We start from the raw sequence: 20,569 nt of genomic DNA, 5'->3' as shown, positions 1-20,569 counted from the left end.
TGCCATTTGCTTGGTAGATCACTTGTGTCTTGGTCCTCCAAGAAACAAAATAGTGTGGCTTTGTCCACCGCCGAAGCGGAATACATTGCCGCGGGTGCTTGTTGTGCACAAATATTATACATGAAACAAACTTTGCTAGACTATGGTGTAGTTTTAGAAAAGGTACCTCTTTTGTGCGACAATGAAAGTGCGGTAAAACTTGCAAATAATCCGGTTCAACACTCTCGCACCAAGCACATAGATATCCGCCATCACTTTCTAAGAGATCATGTTGCTAAAAATGATATATCACTAGAAGGTGTAAGAACCGAAGATTAATTAGCGGATATCTTCACTAAACCGCTAGATGAGGCTACATTTTATAGATTGCGGAATGAGCTCAATGTACTTGATTTTAGTAACTTCACTAAAAATTGAGCTTGTGTTGTCCCTTGCATTCATTGTAATATACAACATGTTTAATTTTTGGCAATGCATATAGGGCTTGTCTAACATGGTTAAGATAACCGCCGAAAAGCGTATGAAGAAGCTTAACCTTGGATCAAACTTGACAAGCAACTAGATTTACTTACAAAGTATTGTATGTGCATGGATGTTGTTTTATCATTTTGTTCCATTTGCCCTCTTATTGCCTATTTTCTTAAAAAGAATTATAGCCTAAGGCAAAATATTTTGAAAAATATGAGGGTTTGAGAGAGGTCACTCACATCAGTCATAATTGGTGTTTATTTGGATCTTATTCATGTTGGGACTTGATTGGGAACAGGCAGCGCGGAGGAACATTGAAGATTTGCTGGAAAAGAGTGACCGGACGCTGCACCGGACTCTGCAGTCCAGCGTCCGGTCAGTTCACAGGAGGTGAACAGAAGCTAAAGGTGTGACCAGACTCCGCGTTTGTGCATCCGGTCAGGAAGGATTCCAGCGTCCGGTCGATCTACATGGAATTCAAGGCAACTGACAGGACCCTGCCTGCGTCCAGTCATGGACCACCGGACATGTCCAATCATGATTCCAGAGGAATTGGACCTCTCTGGAATCGACAGGACGCTGGGTGGTAGCGTCCGGTCGCTACCACTGGAGCGTCCGATCGGTGGATCTCGTGCGGCATCAGATCTCTTCTCACGTTTCCTTATCTGTTGCATTGGGGAACCTTTTTAACTGAATAACCGTGTTGCTCTGGATCCATCCCGTCGACTTCCTTAACCCTAGCCGCCACAAGTCCCAAATCGCCGAAGAGCTTGCCGTGCTCGCCTCTGCCCATGCCGCCGTCTCCACCGTCGCTGTCCCATGCCTCCTCCCGCGTTGCGCCGAGCACCCGACCTTGCAGCCGCATCCGCTCCACGCCACCGAGTCACCAAGCCAAGCTCCATAGCCTGACCACTCCTGCGTCGCCACCTCTTCCAGAGCTGGTGCGTGCTCCTGTCCTCACCGACGGCTATCAGCGTCTCCCCAAGCCATTGCTCTCCTTTGGTCGACTGTGTTTTCGGTAAGGCAATGCCCTCAACCACATTGTTTTGTCCATAACCTAGATCAAATTTCATAACACTAATTTCAAATCACATCTAGGGCTGTCAATTCATTCACCGCTCAAAACCCTAACCCTAGTCGGTTCTGAGGTTTCCCCCGCGTGACACGTCTCTTCTTCTCTTGGATCGCCGGTTCGTCAGGTAGAGAGCCCGTCGCCTCAATTTCATACCTACATTGCTTGCTTCCTAGGGTTTTCGCATCTATTAGATATATTGTATTTATTTGTATATCCATCTATTCCATCGTGTAGCGAGTCAGTGCCGTTGAGGTTCTTGTGGCAGTTGTCAGTTAACTCGGAGTCAAGCTCGCGAGTACGGATCGAGGCCAAGCCTCGGGAGTGTCAGTTTGATAGTTGGTCTTATCAGCGGCAGTTTCTCTCTTGTCAGATCAGATGGCTCGCACCAAGAACGTTGGTGGTGGTCCAGGAGATGACGATCGGAGGCCCCCGCCTTGCTTGCCCGCAGGAACCAAAGGCAAGGCAACGAAGCAGGTTACATCTAAGAAGCGCAAGTACCCCGACGCAGAGACAGCGAGAGCAGCAGCAGTCGCTGAGGCCGCAGAGCGTGCCGAGAGAGGCGGTGCGCACAGTGGTGTTGTCATTGTAGATCCGCAGCTCACACCAGCATAGAGGGCAGCAGTTGAGGAGGCTAAGCGTCGTCATGGTGGTCCACCTAGGACTGTCATGATGGCAGGACGTCGACTGGCTATTGAGGAGCCTCGACTTCAGGGGGAGTCCCAGCAGGCGCCACAGCAGCAGCCCCCACCAGTAGAGACTCAGCTAGCTCAGGAGACTCAGGAGGGCCAACAGGCCGAGGAGACCGAGCAGGCACCCCAGCTATGCCGCTCTGGTCGTACCAGTGCTACAGTTCCACCAAGGCCAGCTACACAGCACAGGGGTTCACACCCACCGCCTAGACCACAGGGTCCGCCTCCAGTGGTACATCTTGACTTGAGGGCCACCATGGCCAGGCAGGTTCGGCAGCTGAGGTTTGTTGAGTTTGAGGTGTGGTTCCCTCTGAGGAGGGATGAGAGAGCAGCAGAGGGTTTCTATACACCGCTCCAGGAGGATTTCTACAATGCTTATCTCAATAGTGAGGCAGTGTTCAGATCTCAGCAGGTATGCAGTATAGAGTCTATTGTGGCAGCAGCCAGAGAGCATATTCGCCCCTACTTGTCATATTTGTCGGGGCTAACAGATCTGATTAGCCGAACTACCTTGTATGTACCATCTTGGGTTCGGTAGTTTTATGCTTTGCTCTACGTTGACCCGCAGCATAACTTCATACACTTTGCATTCAACGGCAGAGACTACAGGGTGATGAGTTTCAGGGCCTGGGAGATACTGAGGCTACAGGAGTAGCCTGTCAGGTTACATGCGGTATGATATGGACAGCAGGAGCCTCCCAGGCGTCCTCATGGAGGTTTAGTGCCCCCTACTGATCTTGTGCGACATTGCTTCAAGGAGCTCTTTGGTGAGGGGTCGAGGAGGAACCCCAGTGACCTTACTCCTATAGCTCATGTGCTAGAGGCTATCATCAGGAGGACACTACTTCCCAGGTTGGGATACAGAGAGGGTCTGACTCGCCTACAGCTCTGGCTCCTTAATGCCCTAATGCAGCAGACCATGTTCGACATTTGGGACCTCCTTCTATTAGAGATGGAGGATACTATAGCTGAGGGCTTCAAGGGTCGCAGGCAGCTTCCTTATGCAAACTAGATCACATTCCTGATGCTTAAGTCTGTGCAAGTCAGGACCCCAGAGATGGTTGCCGAGTACAAAGGTGCCACCACAGAGTTTCCAGCTTATAACATGGCATAGAGGATCAGGCACAGCACACCACAGGCACCCACTCAGCCCAGCCATCATCTAGATGTTCCAGAGTCAGCAGCTCAGCAGGACGAGATCAGCAGAGGCATAGCCGCTACTGAGGAGGAGCAGCTTGAGGCACAGCAGGAGGTGACAGAGTCTAGTGATAGCTTGGATGACGACTATCTACCGATTCCTCATATGCCTCCATGTAGACATGATGCAGAGGCCGGTAGTTCCAACTCAGCTCCACCTGCACCGCAGACGGACCCCGCTTTGATTGCTATTCCTGAGCGGATGCAGCAGGATCAGGCACGACAGGCTTAGGAGACCGCTGCCAACTTTGCACAGTTTCAGGCTCATCAGGACGAGTTCCAGCGGCAGCAGCAGCTCCTTCAGCAGCAGCAGCAGTAGATGCATCAGCAGCAGTTACTCATGCAGTAGCAGCTTATGGGATTTATGCAGCATGTAGTAACAGCACTTAGGGCCCCATAGCCACAGTTTTCGCCCCAGCTTGCTCAGCCTACCACCACCACGATGACTCCAGCAGTACAGCCCAGTGGGCTTCAGAGTCAGGGACAGCCTCTAGCTCCATTTGCCTCTCCCACAGTATAGGTGTCCCAGTGGTTATCCTCGCCAGTGTTAGCCCTGTGTTTCACACCACTTCAGACAGGCTTCACACCGGAGCAGTCATCCTCGCTTTTTGTGCCTGACACGTCAGTCTCTAGGAGTCTTGGAGCATCTTTCAGCGAGTTGACAGGCATGCCTACACCGCCACATATGCATGCCGCCGGTCCTTCTACAGCAGCTCCAGTTGTCATGACTACTCAGAGGCTACCTTCTTCTGTCGCATCTTCAGATCCTACGACAGATATACTAGCAGCTTCATAGGTAGCACCTGCCCCAGCTCAGACCTAGACCGCTTCAGCGACGCTTCCATCCATAGAGGGTCAGTCAGTCCAGAGCTCAGGGTCAGATGATGATGGCGCCCAGTTTCAGCTTGCTCCGCATACCTCAGCGCCTGGCTCATCCGCTGCAGCCCCACCGACCGACCCTTAGGTTTTGGTGTTTGACGCCAAAAGGGGAGAGGGTTCGAGTATGTAGACTCAAGGGGAGCAACTTTTATGGGGAGCCTAGTTATCTATTAGTCTAGTCTATTATATACATTTGGAGTTTTATTTGTGTGATACACTATTACTATTATGCATTCGTGTGTTACTTTCATGCATATTATTATATCTATGTGATAGTGATATCTACGTGATTGTGATATATGACATGTGTGCTCTCTACTTTACATTATTTATATGTCATATCACTTGTGTTATGCTCATTTGCCTTTGCTTCCGCGTTTATACTCCGATGCAAATGAGCGTTGTTACTTGTACTCATGCTTAATTCATATCCTTTGAGTACATTGTGTTGGCTTGGGTCATATAAGCTTGACTAACACTTTTGTTCTTATCGACAAAAGCTTATATGAACCAAGCCCGTCAAAAACCTCACTCTTTCACATACTCGAGGTGGTATTGTCATCAATCACCAAAAAGGGGGAGATTGAAAGCATCTAGGCCCCCAGTTGGGTTTCGGTGATTAATGACAATACAAGATTACTATGACTAATGTGTGTTTTGCAGAGGCAATTAAGTTAGGTCATGGTAATGGAGATCAATTGGGCAATCAAGGTTGTCATGCCCCTATGATGGAAATCATTTCGGTTTTCAAAGGATGGACGACAAGGTTAAGGATGACTAGTTCTAAGTGTCGATTGGAGTTGGAGTGACACTTAGAGTAGTTTAGGACTTTGTTTTTCCTTTGGCCATACTATTAAGGGGGGTATGGATGGGTAGCTTGACCTAGATGAGTCTAGTGAGTCAGGTGTGGTGCACACTTGTTAAAACTAGCACTAGGTAGCTCCTCAATATGCCTAAGATCCATTGGAGCAAACTTCATTCACATATGTTCGAGAGTTGGAAGTGAATGGAGGGTCAAATGCTGACCGGACGCTGGCTCCGGTGCGACCGGACGCTGGCCACAGGGTTCGGTCAGTTCATTTGATCAAGAGACTGCGTTCGGTGCGACCGGACGCTGGAGTGGTCAAGTGACCGGACGCTGAGAGGCAGCGTCCGGTCGACTCCAGTAAGGTTCCAGAGAAGGGAATCTACGACCGGACGCGTCTGGTCAGTACTGACCGGACCCTGAGGGTTCAGCGTTCGGTCGAGTACAGTAAGCATCCAGTGAGGGTTTAATGCGACCGGACGCGTCCGGTCAGTGGTGATCGGACCCTGCTAGTGTTTGGTCAACACTTTATCACTGGTTTGTGGGTTGAACTGACCAAAGCATCCGGTCAACATGACCGGAGCGTCCGGTCACCCCGCAGAAGCTCATAACGGTTCATTTTTCAGGCTGCCTTATAAATAGATGCTCCACTCATGTGTGGAGTTACCTTTGCTCATTCCAATAGCTGAGAAACACGTTTGTGAGTGCCAAGAAGAGCGAGGTCCTAGTGAGGTGATTGAGATTTGTGAATTCAAGAGAGTAGCCTCATTAGTGAATCAAGAGTAGCAAAGTGTGCATCCACCGTTCTCATTAGGCATCGAGTGGTCAAGTGAGAGTTTGTGCTTGTTACTCTTGGTGATCGCCATCACCTAGACGGTTTAGTGGTGATTGGGAGCTTGGTGATCACCCGGCGGAGCTTGTGGGTGACCCAACTCAAGTTGTGAGCGGTTTTGGGTGATTCGCCGCAACAGAGTGTCGAAGAATCAACCCGTAGAGAGTAGTTGATCCTTGCACGGATCAAGGGGGAGCTACACCCTTGCACGGGTGCTCCAACAAGGACTAGTGGGGAGTGGCGACTCTCCGATACCTCAGCAAAACATCATCGTGTTCGTCTCTCTCTATTTACTTTGAGCATTTACTTTGAGCATTTACTTTGAGCAATTCAATACTTGTCTTTACATTCACAGAATTGCCATGCTAGAGTAAATTTGGAACATAGGTTGCAAGTCCGTTGTGCGTTAGTTTAATAGAAACACTTTTCTAGGCACAAGGGGTTAATTGGGCTAACCGTAGGATTTAATTATTGCAAGAAAATTTAGAATTAGCCCAATTCACCCCCCCCCCTCTTGGGCATCTTGATCCTTTCACGCCTTTCTTCATCAGCGATCCATCAAAGTATATCATCTAGTACTCTTGGTCGATGACCGCTGGTGGCATTTGGACCTTAGTCCACTCTGCAACAAAATAAGCAAGCACTTGGGACTTGATGGTCGTTCGGGGGGCATACGCAATGCCTTGACCCATCAGCTTGAGTGCCCACTTCACGATCCTTTCTGTGGCATCGTGGTTTTGGATGACCTCACCGAGGGGGGACGACGTCACGACCATCACCGGATGTGACTCGAAGTAGTGGCACAGCTTCGTCTTGGCAATGAGGATGGCATATAGGAGCTTCTGGATTTAGGGGTAGCGGGTCTTGGATTCAGACAGGACCTCGCTAATGAAGTACACTGGGCGCTATACTTTGAGGGTGTGCCCTTCTTCTTCTTGCTCCACCACCAAAGCAACGCTGACCACCTACGTGGTGGCCGCAATGTAGAGCAAAAGCGGTTCTCCATTGGTCAGAGGAACCTAGATCGGGGCCTTTGGCAGAAGCTGCTTGACCGTGTCAAGCACCTCCTAGGCCTTAGGCGTCTCTTCGAAATGGTTGGCCTTCTTCATAAGCCAATAGAGGGGGAGGCCTCGTTCGCCGAGGCACGAGATGAAACGGCTAAGCGCGGCGAGGCACCCCATAACTTGTTGTACCCCCTTTATGTTCTGAATCAGACTCATCCCTATGATGGCCGAGATCTTCTTTGGATTGACTTTGATGCCGTGCTCGGAGACAATAAAACCTAGCAGCATACCCCTCGGAACCCTAAAAATGCACTTCTCGGGGTTGAGCTTAATGTCGTTTGCTCGGAGTTTTGTAAAGGTCTACTCAAGGTCGGCTATGACCTGGTCAGCCCATTTGGACTTGACCATGATATCGTCCATGTAGGCCTCAACGGTTTGCCCGATGAGGTCTCCAAAACACTTGAGCATACAACGCTGGTACATAGCCCTAGCGTTCTTCAGACCGAATGGCATTGTGACATAGCAGAACGATCCGAAGGGGATGATGAAAGATATCGCGAGCTGGTCAGACTCTTTCATTGTGATTTGAGGGTACCCAGAGTACGTATCAAGGAAGCAAAGGGTTTCGCACCTTGAGGTAGAGTTGACTACTTGGTCTATGCATGACAAAGGAAATGGATCCTTCGGACATGCTTTGTTGAGACCCGTGTAGTCAACACACATTCTCTATTTCCCACTCTTCTTTCGTATAAGAACGGGATTGGCTAACCACTCAGAGTGGTACACCTCCTAGATGAACCTAGCCGACAAAAGTTTCACGATCTCCTCGCCGATGGCTCTTCATTTCCCCTTGTTGAAGCGACGCAGGCGTTGCTTCACCAGCTTAGAGCCTAGCTTGATCTTCAAGGTATGCTCGGCGACCTCTCTAGGAATGCCTGGCATGTCCGAGGGTCTCCACGCAAAGATGTCTTTGTTGGCACGGAGGAAGTCGATGAGCGCGCTTTCCTATTCGGAGGAAAGCACAGTGACAATGCGCACCACTTTGCTTTTGGAGCTGCTGGGGTCCATGAGGACCTCCTTAGCGTCCTCCACCGGCTCAAAAGACCCGACCAACCACTGGTGGTCGGGTGTTTCTTTGGTGACCTCCTTCCTGATGGCCGCAAGCTCCTTGGAGGCGACAATTCCCGCGCTGTGATCGCAGCATTCGACCTCGCACTCGTAGGCATGCTGAAATGAGGTGCCAACGGTGACGACCCTACCTGGGCCCGGTATCTTCAGCTTTAGGTAGGTGTAGTTGGGGACAGCCATGAACTTCGTGTAGCATGGACATCCTAGGATGGCATGGTAGGTTCCATGGAACCCAACCACCTCGAAGGTGAGGGTCTCCATTCTATAATTGGATGGATCCATGAAGGTAACAGGCAGATCGATCTGCCCAAGTGTTAAGGCCCACTTTTCAGGCACAGTGCTGTGGAAAGGCACTCCGATCGGTCGGATGTAGGATCGGCTGATGCCCATGGCGTCGAGCGTCTTGGCATACATGATGTTGAGGTCGCTGCCTCTGTCCATCAGTACCTTGGAGAGCCACTTCGTGTCGATGATCGGGTCGACCACGAGCAGATACCTCCCCGGTTGAGGGATGCTCTCTGGGTGGTTGGTCCAATCAAAGGTTATGGCGGACCCTGACCACCAGAGGAAGGTAGGCATGGCCGACTCGGCCGTATAGACCTCGCTGCACGTGAGCTTCTGGCGATGCTTGGAGTCATAGGCCGCTGACCCTCTGAAGATCATGAGGCAGCCATCCAGCATCGGAAAGCCACCGTCCATCCCCTCGGCGTCACCCATGGATGGCTTGGGGTCCTTCTCGTGCTCCCCCTAGTTGAAGCCTCCGGACAAGAACTGCTTCATGAGGCCATAGTCCTTGTATAGATGCTTGATGGGGAAGGAATGGTTTGGGCATGGCCCTTCGAGCAGCTTCTCAAAGTGGTTCGGAGTACCCTCCATGGGCTTCTGGCCCCCCTTGCGGTCGGCGGTGGCCACAAGCGAGCCCTTACGCCATTGCTTTTTCTTCTTCTTAATCGGACGGTTGGAGGCGCCTTCACCGGCGTCCCCGTCTCGCTTTGCCTTGCCTTTTAGGTGGTCGAAGATCGCTCCAACCACCTCCTCGCTCAAGGCATGGCTGGTGGCGATGTCGAGGAGCTCCTTGGTGGTTCATGGGCCCTTACGTCCTAGCTTATGAACCAAGGACTCGCAGGTGGTCCTGATAGGAAAGCTCCTATAACGTCGACGTCGGTGAGGTTAGGCAGCTTGTTGCACTATCGGGAGAAGCGCTAGATGTATGCACGAAGGGTTCCTCTGGCCTTCTATTGACAGTTCTTGAGATCACATGGGTTCTCAAGGTGCTTGTAAATGCCCTAGAAGTTCCCCACAAAGATCTCGTTCAGGTCTGCCCAACTTTGGATTCTTTTGGGCGGAAGGTGTTCCAACCATGTTCGTGCCAAATTGGCAAGGAACAATGGAAGGTTGCGAATAATGAAATCATCATTATCCACTCCACTGGCTTGGCAGGCATGCTGATAATCCTTGAGCCACGGTCCGGGGTTTATTTCCCTAGAGTATTTCGGGTTGTTGGTTGGTGATCGATACCTTGGTGGGAAGGCAGCGTTGAGGATATGTCAGCCGATGGCCTAAGGCCCTGATAGGTCAGGGCTCGGGCTTCAGTCCTCGCTGCTGTCGTAGTGTCTGCCACGACGAGGGTGATAGCCACGGCTAGCTCCCTCTCTCGGATCATCATGGGCACATCTATGGGCATCGAGGGTGTCACATGCGTCACGGTTGTGGCCGAGACGCTCATGCATTGGGACCGCGGTGCGCTGCCTGCCACCTTGTGGTGCCTGGTGGACTAACGCATCCTTGTCGGGTCACTCCGAGGGCGTGCACTGGCTAACATCGAGCTCGCATCAGCGAGACAGTGAGCTCTCAGCCTGCTACGCCGCCGCACGCTCAAGTAGTGTGCGAATCTCGTGGTGGGCCTGATAATCCTTGGGCGTCATGAGCCCCAGAAGCCCACAGAGCAAGGCCGCCGCAGCAGCGATGTTCTGGTTCGCCCGGGCGGAGTGTGGGAGGGATTCATCGTCCATGATGATCCTCCGGTTCACGTCGCGGGCCATGGTGCGCGCGCCAACAATCTCTGTGGTGCTCAATCTCCCAATCAAGCTCTGTGTGTTCCTGCTCGAGCTAGAGTCGTGCTTCCTCGAGCTCTAGGTGTCGAGCCTTCAGCTGCTCCATCCGTAGGCGGGCTAGGGCCCCTATCTCCCCCTCGACCTTGTCATCGAGGTTGTTCATTGGGGTAGCCTCCTCTTCGTGGATGCTTTCGATGTGTTCCATGGGGGTACCTACCATGAAACACTCACGAGAGGGGTGATGACTCCCCCTGTTGGAGTGAGAGCTAGAGGGCGACTCTGATTCTCCCACGAGGAGGTCATGGAAAGACTTCGCGACATATTCGGTCATCCCCATGAACTCATCGTTCACGAGGGATGGAGGCATGTGTTGGCCACAAGGTGGCCATCAGTCTTTGTGGTGTTGCGGAGACCGGACGGGAGCGTTGTCAGGGCGCTCTGGATGAGGTATTCTAGAGAGAGCGGCTCCCCTCCAGCAAGCCATGCCATGACGTTGGCGAACGAGAAGGTGAGGTGGCATAGGTCCTCCCAGGATGGTCGGGGTCCCAAGAAGACGCCGAGCTGGCGCTCTAGCCTCCCGTAGTCGAAGTTGAGGAGCTGGTCGCTTTTGGGGGCACGGGCCTCTGGTGCGCGGAGCTGCAGCTCCTTAAGCGCCTCGGCAATTGTGTCGAGGCCGGTGGAGTGAAGAGGTCAGACAGCGGCGGGAGCCATCGCCAACTCTCCCTCCATCGTGACGATAAAGTCCAGGTCCCCAAAACGCACGTGCACGCCAGGGACCGAGCTGAGGTTGTGACTAGCTATCCGAGGCCTGGTGTGGACGTTGAGATGCGCAAAAGGCCTCTACCTGGCGCGCTAACTGTCGATGTTTCGAGTTACCACCAAAAAGTAAATTTCTAATATTACGCGTCTAGCTCGGATGGTGTGCTAAGAGGACACGAGGTTTATACTGGATTGGGCAAAATGTCCCTACGTCAAGTTTGTTGCTGCTGCTCATGTTACTAGCACTAAAAGTCCGTAGTAGGGGTTACAAACGGTCGAGAGAGGGATAGGTCCCAAGTCTCTGGTGAGAGGAACGAATGTGGGCCAAGAACTCGGTCGCCTCCCGGCTGTGTGCTTGTGTGCTCTAATCGGTTTGGGGTTCGAGCCCGAATCGGTGTGATGTGTTTCGATGCATTCGAGTCAAGTCCAGATGGAGTCCCCTTCATGGAACATCATGCTTTCCCTTTTATAGGCTAAGGAAAAGCATTGGTTACAGTCGAGGGAAAAGGGGAGAATGAGAAGGAGAAGAGGTCCTCCTGGGTCGTCGGGTCCTTTTCCTTCACGCGGGTCCCGCTGACTATGTAGACGTCAATAGAGACAGCTCCACGTCGTGGCCCTATCCATCACTGGTCCATGCGTAGGCGTCGTCTCCCAGTCGTGGCGCCCCACTCCATCCTGACGGACGTCATGGTGAACTGACGCACCTATCAGTGCTTGTACGAGGGTTAGGCAGAACAGCACCGGTACGCCCGACGCTGTTCCTGATGTAAATCCCTAGGTATGGCCCATCACGGCCACAGGTTACATCGGGGAGTGCCGATCATCTCCCTGGTGTCAGAGCTTTGACCCAGGCCCATTCGCTAGGACCTGGAGTGGTTGGCGGTGGTATGGGTCTTCGTCGGGCAAGGCGAAGCCCGTGGCCTCGGGGTCGGGCGAGACGGAGTCCTCCCCTAGAGGCCGGGTGAGGCGGAGCGCAGACCCAAGGATTGGACGAGTCGGAGCCCGTGGCCTCGGGTTCGGGCGAGACGGAGTCCTCCCCTAGAGGGCGAGGCAGGGCGTAGACCCAAGGATCGAGCGAGGCAGAGCGCAGACCCAAAGGTCGGGCGAGGTGGAGCCTGCAGCCTCAGAGGTTGGGCGAGACAGAGCTAGCCCTCATAGGTCGAGCGAGGTGGAGCACGTAGCCTCAAAGGTCGAGTGAGGCGGAGCTTGCGCACCTGGGGGTTGGTCGGAGCTGTAGTTGCGCTCTTAACTGTTCGGATGTATCAATGTTGATGGTACTTAGCTCCTCCTCTTCGAGTAACCTAGTATTGGTCCCCGGCAGTGGGTATACCTCTCGGTAGACTGCCGACCAGATTTCGTCGACAGTAGTACACTAGGTAGGGGATGTGCGTGCTGAAATCCATGGCGAACAGGATGGGGTTTTCTTCATCAACAAACGACATCTTGGGTTCTCGTGACGGCGTCCGTCGGCGGTCTGCAATGGGTGATGCGGTGATGTTGTTTGGTGATCTGTGACGAGAGTCGACGTCTCAAGAGCAGCCCCCGGCAGCATGTCACGGTGCACCAAGCCGAGCACGATCCTACCTCCTGCTACGAGCTCTGTCCTGCTCACTGGATCTTTGCCAGGATCTACGTCAAGAAGCTAGGGCCACAAGACGAATCAATCTGTAAACGATCAAGCTTGTTTCCAGGTTGCCGCCGCCACTGGATGCCTAGGTCAACGATCATATGAACAGGGAGATCAGATCGAGAAGGTCTACACGCCAGAACTGAGCGCTGGATGCGGCACCGCGCGATCTATACAACCATGCAAGATAAGTATAGAGATAGCAAAGATCTTGAGACTTGCATGCACATATGCATATATACACATACGACAGTGTAAGCACGGACTAATTTCCTTGCTGCTTGGATGATCCGATGCCTGCCATTTTACTCCAATCGAACAAGCTAAGTCATGTCTTTATTCAATCAAATATTTTTGTATTTTTGGATATCTCTTTGTCTACACGACCATTATTGGCAGCAACCTAATCGCACCCTTCGCCGATAGCATGGATCCCATCAATCGTCCTGCGGCGACCACATCGTCGGCATGTCACGACCTTCGTCAGCAACACTTGTCGTCAGTGCGTCACAACCCACGTCGTCGACTCGTCGTCACCCTTCAGCGACACTCTCCAACAGCCTGAGCCCATCGTCTCGAGATGCGTTTCGCCTCCAAGCTAGCCGATAACAAACTCTCTGGAATCCTGAACGTGCATGGACTACTTGTCATCAAGTACTGCACGCACACCATGTTGACGTGAGCAAGCAATCAGAGAGGAACGTATACACACCAATTAATCAGAGAGGAACGTGCACGTACAAGATGGTTTTCTCGGCTGCTTATCTGCGTTCGGCAGAACCAATTCCGACTCCGCTTGCCGAGTTCGACTACGATGGAGCCTATCAACTGAGCCGCCAAGCGAGCTGCTCCGACTACTCATTCCGACCACCTACCGGGTCACAATGATCGCCACGAAGAATAGCGTTATAACGACCGCGACCGTCGTCATGACGATAGGCCGGAAAGCTCGAGGGTCGAGCAATTTTGTCGACGCCGACCAGATAACGTCATACGCCGCCGATCAAACATTTTGACTAAAGCTAAGTACATCTACTATATCTGCATTTAATACAGCTTTCTCCAATTATTTTCTCTGAGTTTTCGCCATGCTCCTCCAATTATTATTTCTCCGATTATTGTCCATAATTAAATGTCTCCATATTTAATATCTCCGTGTTTAAGATGTTCCATAATGCAATATCCGACCAGTTGATCAGACTATTCGGTGTTCACTTCTACTCGGCGCTCAATTCACCAACCAACTGGTCGGATTGTCTGTCGCTTCATCGTCAGCTACGCTTAGGGAGAACCAGATGGGAATTTTCCATCATCATCACTATCTGCGGCGATGACTCGGCTCCGTGAGACGGAGATCTCAACTCAAAGCTCCGAGGCGCATCCTCTTCGTAAGCGTGAAGTCCTGTTTCTACGATTCAAACGCCAGAGTTCTCCGGAGGTCTAACGCAACGCTTCGTCGGCACCAATCAAGGAGACGCCTACATGCGGCAAGCTAACAGCATGCAGGTCAACTTCAAGAATTCGGCTGCATCAACCGACATTGACTCGTCATCATCCTTCGGCGGCGCTCGTTAGCCCTCATCGACGGCTCGTGTGGTCCTCGCTATCGACTCGATATTACGAAGCAACTCACGACGACACATTGTAATTTTCACTAAGATCAACGTCAACAAGCAAAGGACGACATATTATCTACATGCAAGATAAGTAAACAAACCATCACGGTATTTTGACTGCATCTACATACAGCCACGAGCATGCATGCAAGAAATAAATTCCCTTGCTACCGATCTACACTCACGAAACGTGACTCCAACGTCATCAATCCAAACGAGCTAAGTCATGATTTTTCCATTGAATATTCTAACATATATATAACTTTGTCTACCTTGATAATTGTCAACGGCAGCGGCGGCCCTGTGCTTTTTCCATTTGTTTTTCATAATTTTTTCTCAAATTACTTATTTCTTCATGCTAAACATCTTTAAGATAATGTATACTATCGCCATTCAAATCGGACTACGCCCTCGTCTCGGTCGGACACGCTCAAGGGCTTCGCCTCCCCACGTGAATTGACTTCGCCAGGCTCCGATTACGCCCGTTTGCCTATGACTCTGCATAACCGCCGTGCCGGCGTGCCGCCGAGCCACTCGAGCCACCATGCCACCGAGCCACTCGAGCCGCCGAGCCACCGTGCCGCCAAGCCACTCGAGCCGCCAAGCCGCCCGAGTCGCCAAGCGAGCTACTAAGCGAGCCGTCTGAGTCATAATCAAGCCGCGTCGGTCTCCAAATTTTGCCACGATCTCCATATTTTGCCACGGTCTCAATATTTCGCCACGGTCTCCAAATCTCGCCACGGTCTCCAAATCTCACCACGGTCTCCATATTTCGCCACGATCTCCATATCTCGCCACGGTCTCCATATTTCGCCACGGTCTCCATAATTCACCACGGTCTCCATATGTCACCACGGTCTCCATATTTCGCCACGATCTCCATATTTCGCCATTGTTCTCTAATGTTCGCCATGTTCTCCAATGTTCACCACAGTATAGTGCTAAGCACTCTACAAATTTTACTCCAATGTCTAGTGCTAAGCACAGGAATTTCATTCTCTTTATAAATATGAACAAACTCCAAATAAACATAAACTGCTCTGCAAGATATAAAATACATCGATATATCGTTCCTAATAAACTCCGCTCTGCTTTCTTCATCATTACGTTCATATATTATGTTATCCGTCCTACTTATTTGTATTGCAGGATTATCGTGTAGATAACCGATCAACTGGTTGGACCGTAGGTTTATGCCTTCGTTGCCGACCAGTTGATCGGACTATTTGGCATTCACATCTACTCAACGTCACTTCACCGCCGACCAATTGTTTGGGCTACTCGGTGCTGGATTCTTCGCCAACCAACTGGTCGGATTGTCCGTTCCTTCATCGTCAGTGATGCTAGGGGTCCGCCTGCTAGGCTGGGGACTCTTCGGTGTTAGGATTCTTCGTGCAAGCGTTGCCACCTAAGCTGAAGACTCCTCGGGCAATCGGATTTTGCTACATCTCGACTGTCGATTTGCCTTTTGGCTCACTACATTTTGCCGACGCTGCATATCATATGTGTTATCAAGGTGCTCCATGCTATCCAGATCAGGGTGTTGATCCTGGGCGGCACGTTAGGAGCCTTGAAAAGTACATCTATCGTAGCTACCCAGTGCTAAGCACGGGGACTTCGTCCTTCACACTTAATTCTTTGATCCTGCTACAAGATGTTTCTCTATCTTACAGCAGGCTCGGGGACTAAGTGTGTACACTTCACCTTGCGATGAATGTACTGTTATTCCTTATAACTGGTTTTCAGCTAAGCCGGAAATTCTCTTGGCGGTCGGATCTTGCTACGTCTCATCGTTGTGCTATCAACTCGCACCATGCTATTTGGATCAGGGTGCTGATCTTGGGCAGCACATCTGGGTCTTGATACGCACGTATCAGATGACGTAGCAAGCTTTCAGATTTATTTTCTTTGACCCTGCTACAAGATTCATTCTTTATCTTTCAGCAGGCTCGGGGACTAAGTGGCTGCACTTCACCTAGCGGTGAATGTGGTGCTATTTTCTTGATTTACCCTCCTTATTTGACTAAGTCATGGATGATTCCTCGTAAATGGAGTCTAGTGGCTACACTTCGCCTAAGGTGGAGAATTTTTAAATTTTTATCTTGAGCCCCTTATATCCTTCTGACAAGCCTTATTTGGCTAAATCCGATATCTGCGTACCAATTAAACTGGTCGGCTTCAATTTTCACCGCTCGGATCACCGGTTAAACTAATCGGCTTCATGACAAACTGCTCGGACTTGCTCAAGACGGCGTTGCTCGACGGATACAAGGCGCTCGAGGACTAGCTGTGGGGGTATAACCCCAGATACCCACGGCAATGGACATAGGCCACAGCACCAGGGGGTGGTCTAGCCCATAAGAAGAAGGTGTGTGATGCAAGACACCGATCGGCATGCGTCACACGATTTTAGGAAGGAATCTCAAAGATAGAGAAGGATCTGTTCGGATATGATAGATATCGTATTCCTTGTAAATACGTACTATATATCCGAATAGATCTAGATCTAACCGACTTGTAACCCTACCCCCAGACTATATAAGACGTCTCATATTCAATACAATCCAATAAAGATACATGACGTAGGGTATTATGTCGATCAGACGGTCCGAATCTGTCTAAATCGTTGTCTCTGCGTCTTGTGTCATCATCTGGTTTCTATTACGCGCACATCCACCAATCATCTATTACCGTGGGTATACCACTGTAGACCAGATTTCGTCGACAGCATCCACCATTGCGATCAACATATTTGCATTGTCCTCTATGAGGAAACAATTGGACAACATGTGTCCACCATTCTAGCTATTACGTTCAAAAAAAGAAAGACGATTCGAGCCTGAACCTACTGATGGTTGAGTACTATTGATGTTGTGGGCGCCGCAGGCTTTGGTGGGAGTGCGACACAGCGGCCTCAATGGCTACAGTTAATCGAGGGCGGGCAGTTGGACGTGGGCATGGAGCAGCACCCTCAATGAAGGCGGACAGCAGCAAGAACAGTGCAATAACACCTGTCACATACGGAGTAGGTTGTAAAAAGGATGTGTCAAATTTCTCTCCCACACATGATCACAGGATGCTACAAACAGATAAAATGCAAGCAATAGAAAATAATAAGTGCTATATAAAATGCAGGAGATGGAAGCAATAAGAAATTAGGACGCAGGTGCAAGCTTGTGCAGAGAAAAAGAAATAAAGCACATGGGGTTTCTCAAACTGTAGTGGAAGCCATACTTTGAAGCGCTGGCTGCTCAGTCTCCCCTTCTCTCGCTGCCTAAGGCTGTCCGCACCGCGCAGCGCTAAAGCGGTCAGTACCCAGCGGTAGCGTACCGCGCGCCTGCAAACGCCCCGGGAGCGTATCGGCTGCACAGGAAACCACCACAGACCGCGCACGCGAAAGAGCCATGCTAAATACTGTAGCAGAGAGTTTGAGAGTTGGGGAGAGAGAGAAAGGGGGAGAGAGGAGAATAAAATATGGAGTAGTTGGTATATAGTATAGGATAGAGATAACACGGGTGCGGAAGAAATGCGTATAGAGTAGAGAATTTCGATGACTAGAATAAAATATTTCTTTTAAAAGGTGGAAATAGAGGTCGACGAGTGCGGATAGGCTAACACTGAGTACTCCATATATGAAGCTTGTCGACTTTTGTAATCCAGAAAAGACAGTCCAATGACCTTGATTGTCAGTGTGCCAATCGATTGAAGCATTCGATAAATGAAATTTAAATATACTCCAATAATTAGAACCAGACAACTTGCCATGCTTCATAAATGTTGTTCTGGTTCTCTCTTTTTCTTTCAAAGGGACTGTTCTGGTTCTCTGGTGCCTTGTGTCCGCGTTCACTCATAACTATATCAACCATGACCGTTCCTGGAATTAGTACAAACAAACAAAATTGATAATGAAATGAATTTAGAAAAACGAAACTAGAGTGTTGCAATTCTGGATTCCTTATAATTAGCACAACGAATTAGTATAAGTATAGTTTTATTTTTTTTTCCTTAACCGCATTCTTCCTAATCTGCACAAATTCAATAAATCTGATGATCTGCAGCACAGCGATTTTAGACCTAAAAACTAATACTTCTCAAAATTCAAATGATGACTGGTGAGCGGCATGGAGATTTTATACCTAATTTTTTTTGCAGATATGATCCTCTAAAGTAATGCTTTCCAGGCAATAAAACCTACAAAAACAGTGCTTAAGAAAATTCAGTTTGCAGCAAACCAGGATTAAACTGATGGAAATGTCACGTCATTTTGAGAAGAAAACTTATACACAATCATTAGTCTATATGAGTATATATCCTATATATCAACTGGCATAGCCTGCACAATGCAGCAACATGATCCAGCATAAAAATAATTTCTTCACTAATTTCATTGAGATCATGATGTATGAATATGATATGATTATAACCAACACAATTAGGGAAGAGAAATTAGGATACTAAATTAACAAACAGATCTATCTGGTTTTTCTGGAACGCTAATTACTGATTATTAGAATACAAAGAAGTTACTTCTCAGTTGTAAGCCCACAGCATGACACTTGTTATAGATTCTATATCATATGAATTGCAAAAATGAATTGTTCTCCAATAGATTGATGTTAAAATGTTACATGAGAAATTTTACATGGTATGGGTAGGCAAAAACTCTACCTGTACCTCAGTCGACAAGCAGCGGGTTCTCATAGCCAACCCAGCTGCAGGCAGTGTTTTTCAGCACGCCTCGTTGTTTCATCATCTCCCTAACATCGTGCACGCCGTCAAGGACAAAGCCAGAAAAAAATTAGGAGGGGCTAAACAAAATAATAAAGACTTTTTTATCTTCTCTTAACCTTAGCCCCTTCTACCTAATACATATATGCATAAAATTTTAAGGGAGGGCTTAGGGGGGCTCCACGTGCCCAAGATCGGTAGGGGGGCTAGAGCCCCCTCAGCCCCACCGTTGGCTCCGTCGCTGCACGCCGTCCCACTTCCCGGATACCGCAAAGTGTGTTGGAGAATGCCATGTAGGCACCCGGTCTCCCCTTGCGGCTCAGCTCGAAGACCTCCCTCGACGCAATGTTGGCCATGTCCATATCCCCGTGCAGTGTAGCCGCCCTGAGCAACGTGGCCCACACATCAGAGTTTGGCCTCACCGGTATACCTCGGACGAAGTCATAGGCCTGACGCACGCTTTCGAATCAACCCAGCAAGTCCACCATGCATGCATAGTGTTCCATCCGTGGTCGCGGCAAGTACTCACTCTGCATGCTCTGGAAAGCCTCCTGGCCCTGAGACAGCAGCCCAGCATGTGCGCACGCTGACATAATGCTCAAGAAGGTGGTGTGGTTCGGCCTCACATCTCGCCGCTCTTGCATTTTGCCGAACAGCTAGAGGGCCTCGTCAGAGAGGCCGTTCTTCCCATACCCATCGATCATCGAAGTCCAGGTGATCACATTCATCTCTGGCATCTGGTTGAAGATCCTATGGCTGTCTTCCACCCGGCCACACTTGGCATACATGTTGACCAGAGCGCTTCCAACTTTGATGTCAAAGACTAGGCCGCTCTTCATCCCCTGGCAATGCACCTGCTCGTCGAGCTCTGGCGACGACAAGAGTGAGCAGGCCCCAAGCACGCTCACGAATGTCGATACCGTGGGCCAGAACCCTGCTCGCTGCATCATCTTGAACACCTCAAGCGAGCCCTCCACCGTCTCCTCCGTCTTGTTGTACCCCTCCACCATGGCGTTATACACCACGTCGTCCTTCCCCTCCATCTCCTCGAATATTGCCTCGACGTCCTCAAACAGCCCTTCATTCATGCACCCGACGATCAGCGTCGTGGAGCACACCACGCTCCGCACGGGCATCGCACCGTGCACCCGGCGCGCGTACCCAAGCGACCCGCTCTTCACGTAGGTGTCCACCAGGGCCGCGAATAGGATCTCGTCGGACTGTGCAACGCACCTCAGCACGCGCGCGTGGACCTCCCTAGCGACGACGTCGGGCAGAGCCAGCGCCGCGGATAGCTTCAGCGCCATGAACAGCGCGAAGACGTCTAGCCGCCCCGTGGACGCCGCGAGCCGCTGCACGACCCCGAGCGCCTCCGCGGGCCGCCCCCTCGGAAGTATCCCGCAACGAGGTAGTTGTGCGCGGCGCAGGTCGGGTTCGGCATTCCGTCGAACGCGACGCGGGTGTTGTGGAGGGAGCTGCACCGATGGTGCGGCACGAGGAGTTTGACAGAGAGGTCGGCGCTACCGGTGAGGCCCGACGCGAGGAGCTACGCGTGGAGGGTCTGCAACTCGGCCCACGGCGGGGACGCGTCGATGAGGCCCTGCACCGCGGCCGCGAGCGCGGTGGCGGTGTGGAGGTGGTGAGGGACGCGCGGTGCCAGCGAGCCATCGCACGGGTGGGTCGGAGCCCTGTTTCTCTGAGCTGACAT

The 20,569-nt window shown here is 50.8% G+C and overlaps 1 pseudogene; it reads right to left on the bottom strand.

The window, feature by feature from the left end:
- Nucleotides 1-18,808: 18,808 nt before the first annotated feature.
- Nucleotides 18,809-20,569, bottom strand: LOC136482286 (pentatricopeptide repeat-containing protein At1g28690, mitochondrial-like; annotated as a pseudogene).

This window comes from Miscanthus floridulus, chromosome 9, assembly GCF_019320115.1.
Source record: "Miscanthus floridulus cultivar M001 chromosome 9, ASM1932011v1, whole genome shotgun sequence".
NCBI lineage: Eukaryota > Viridiplantae > Streptophyta > Magnoliopsida > Poales > Poaceae > Miscanthus > Miscanthus floridulus.
The sequence above is the reverse complement of the archived record's forward strand: the minus strand, read 5'-3'. Positions and strand labels throughout refer to the sequence as shown.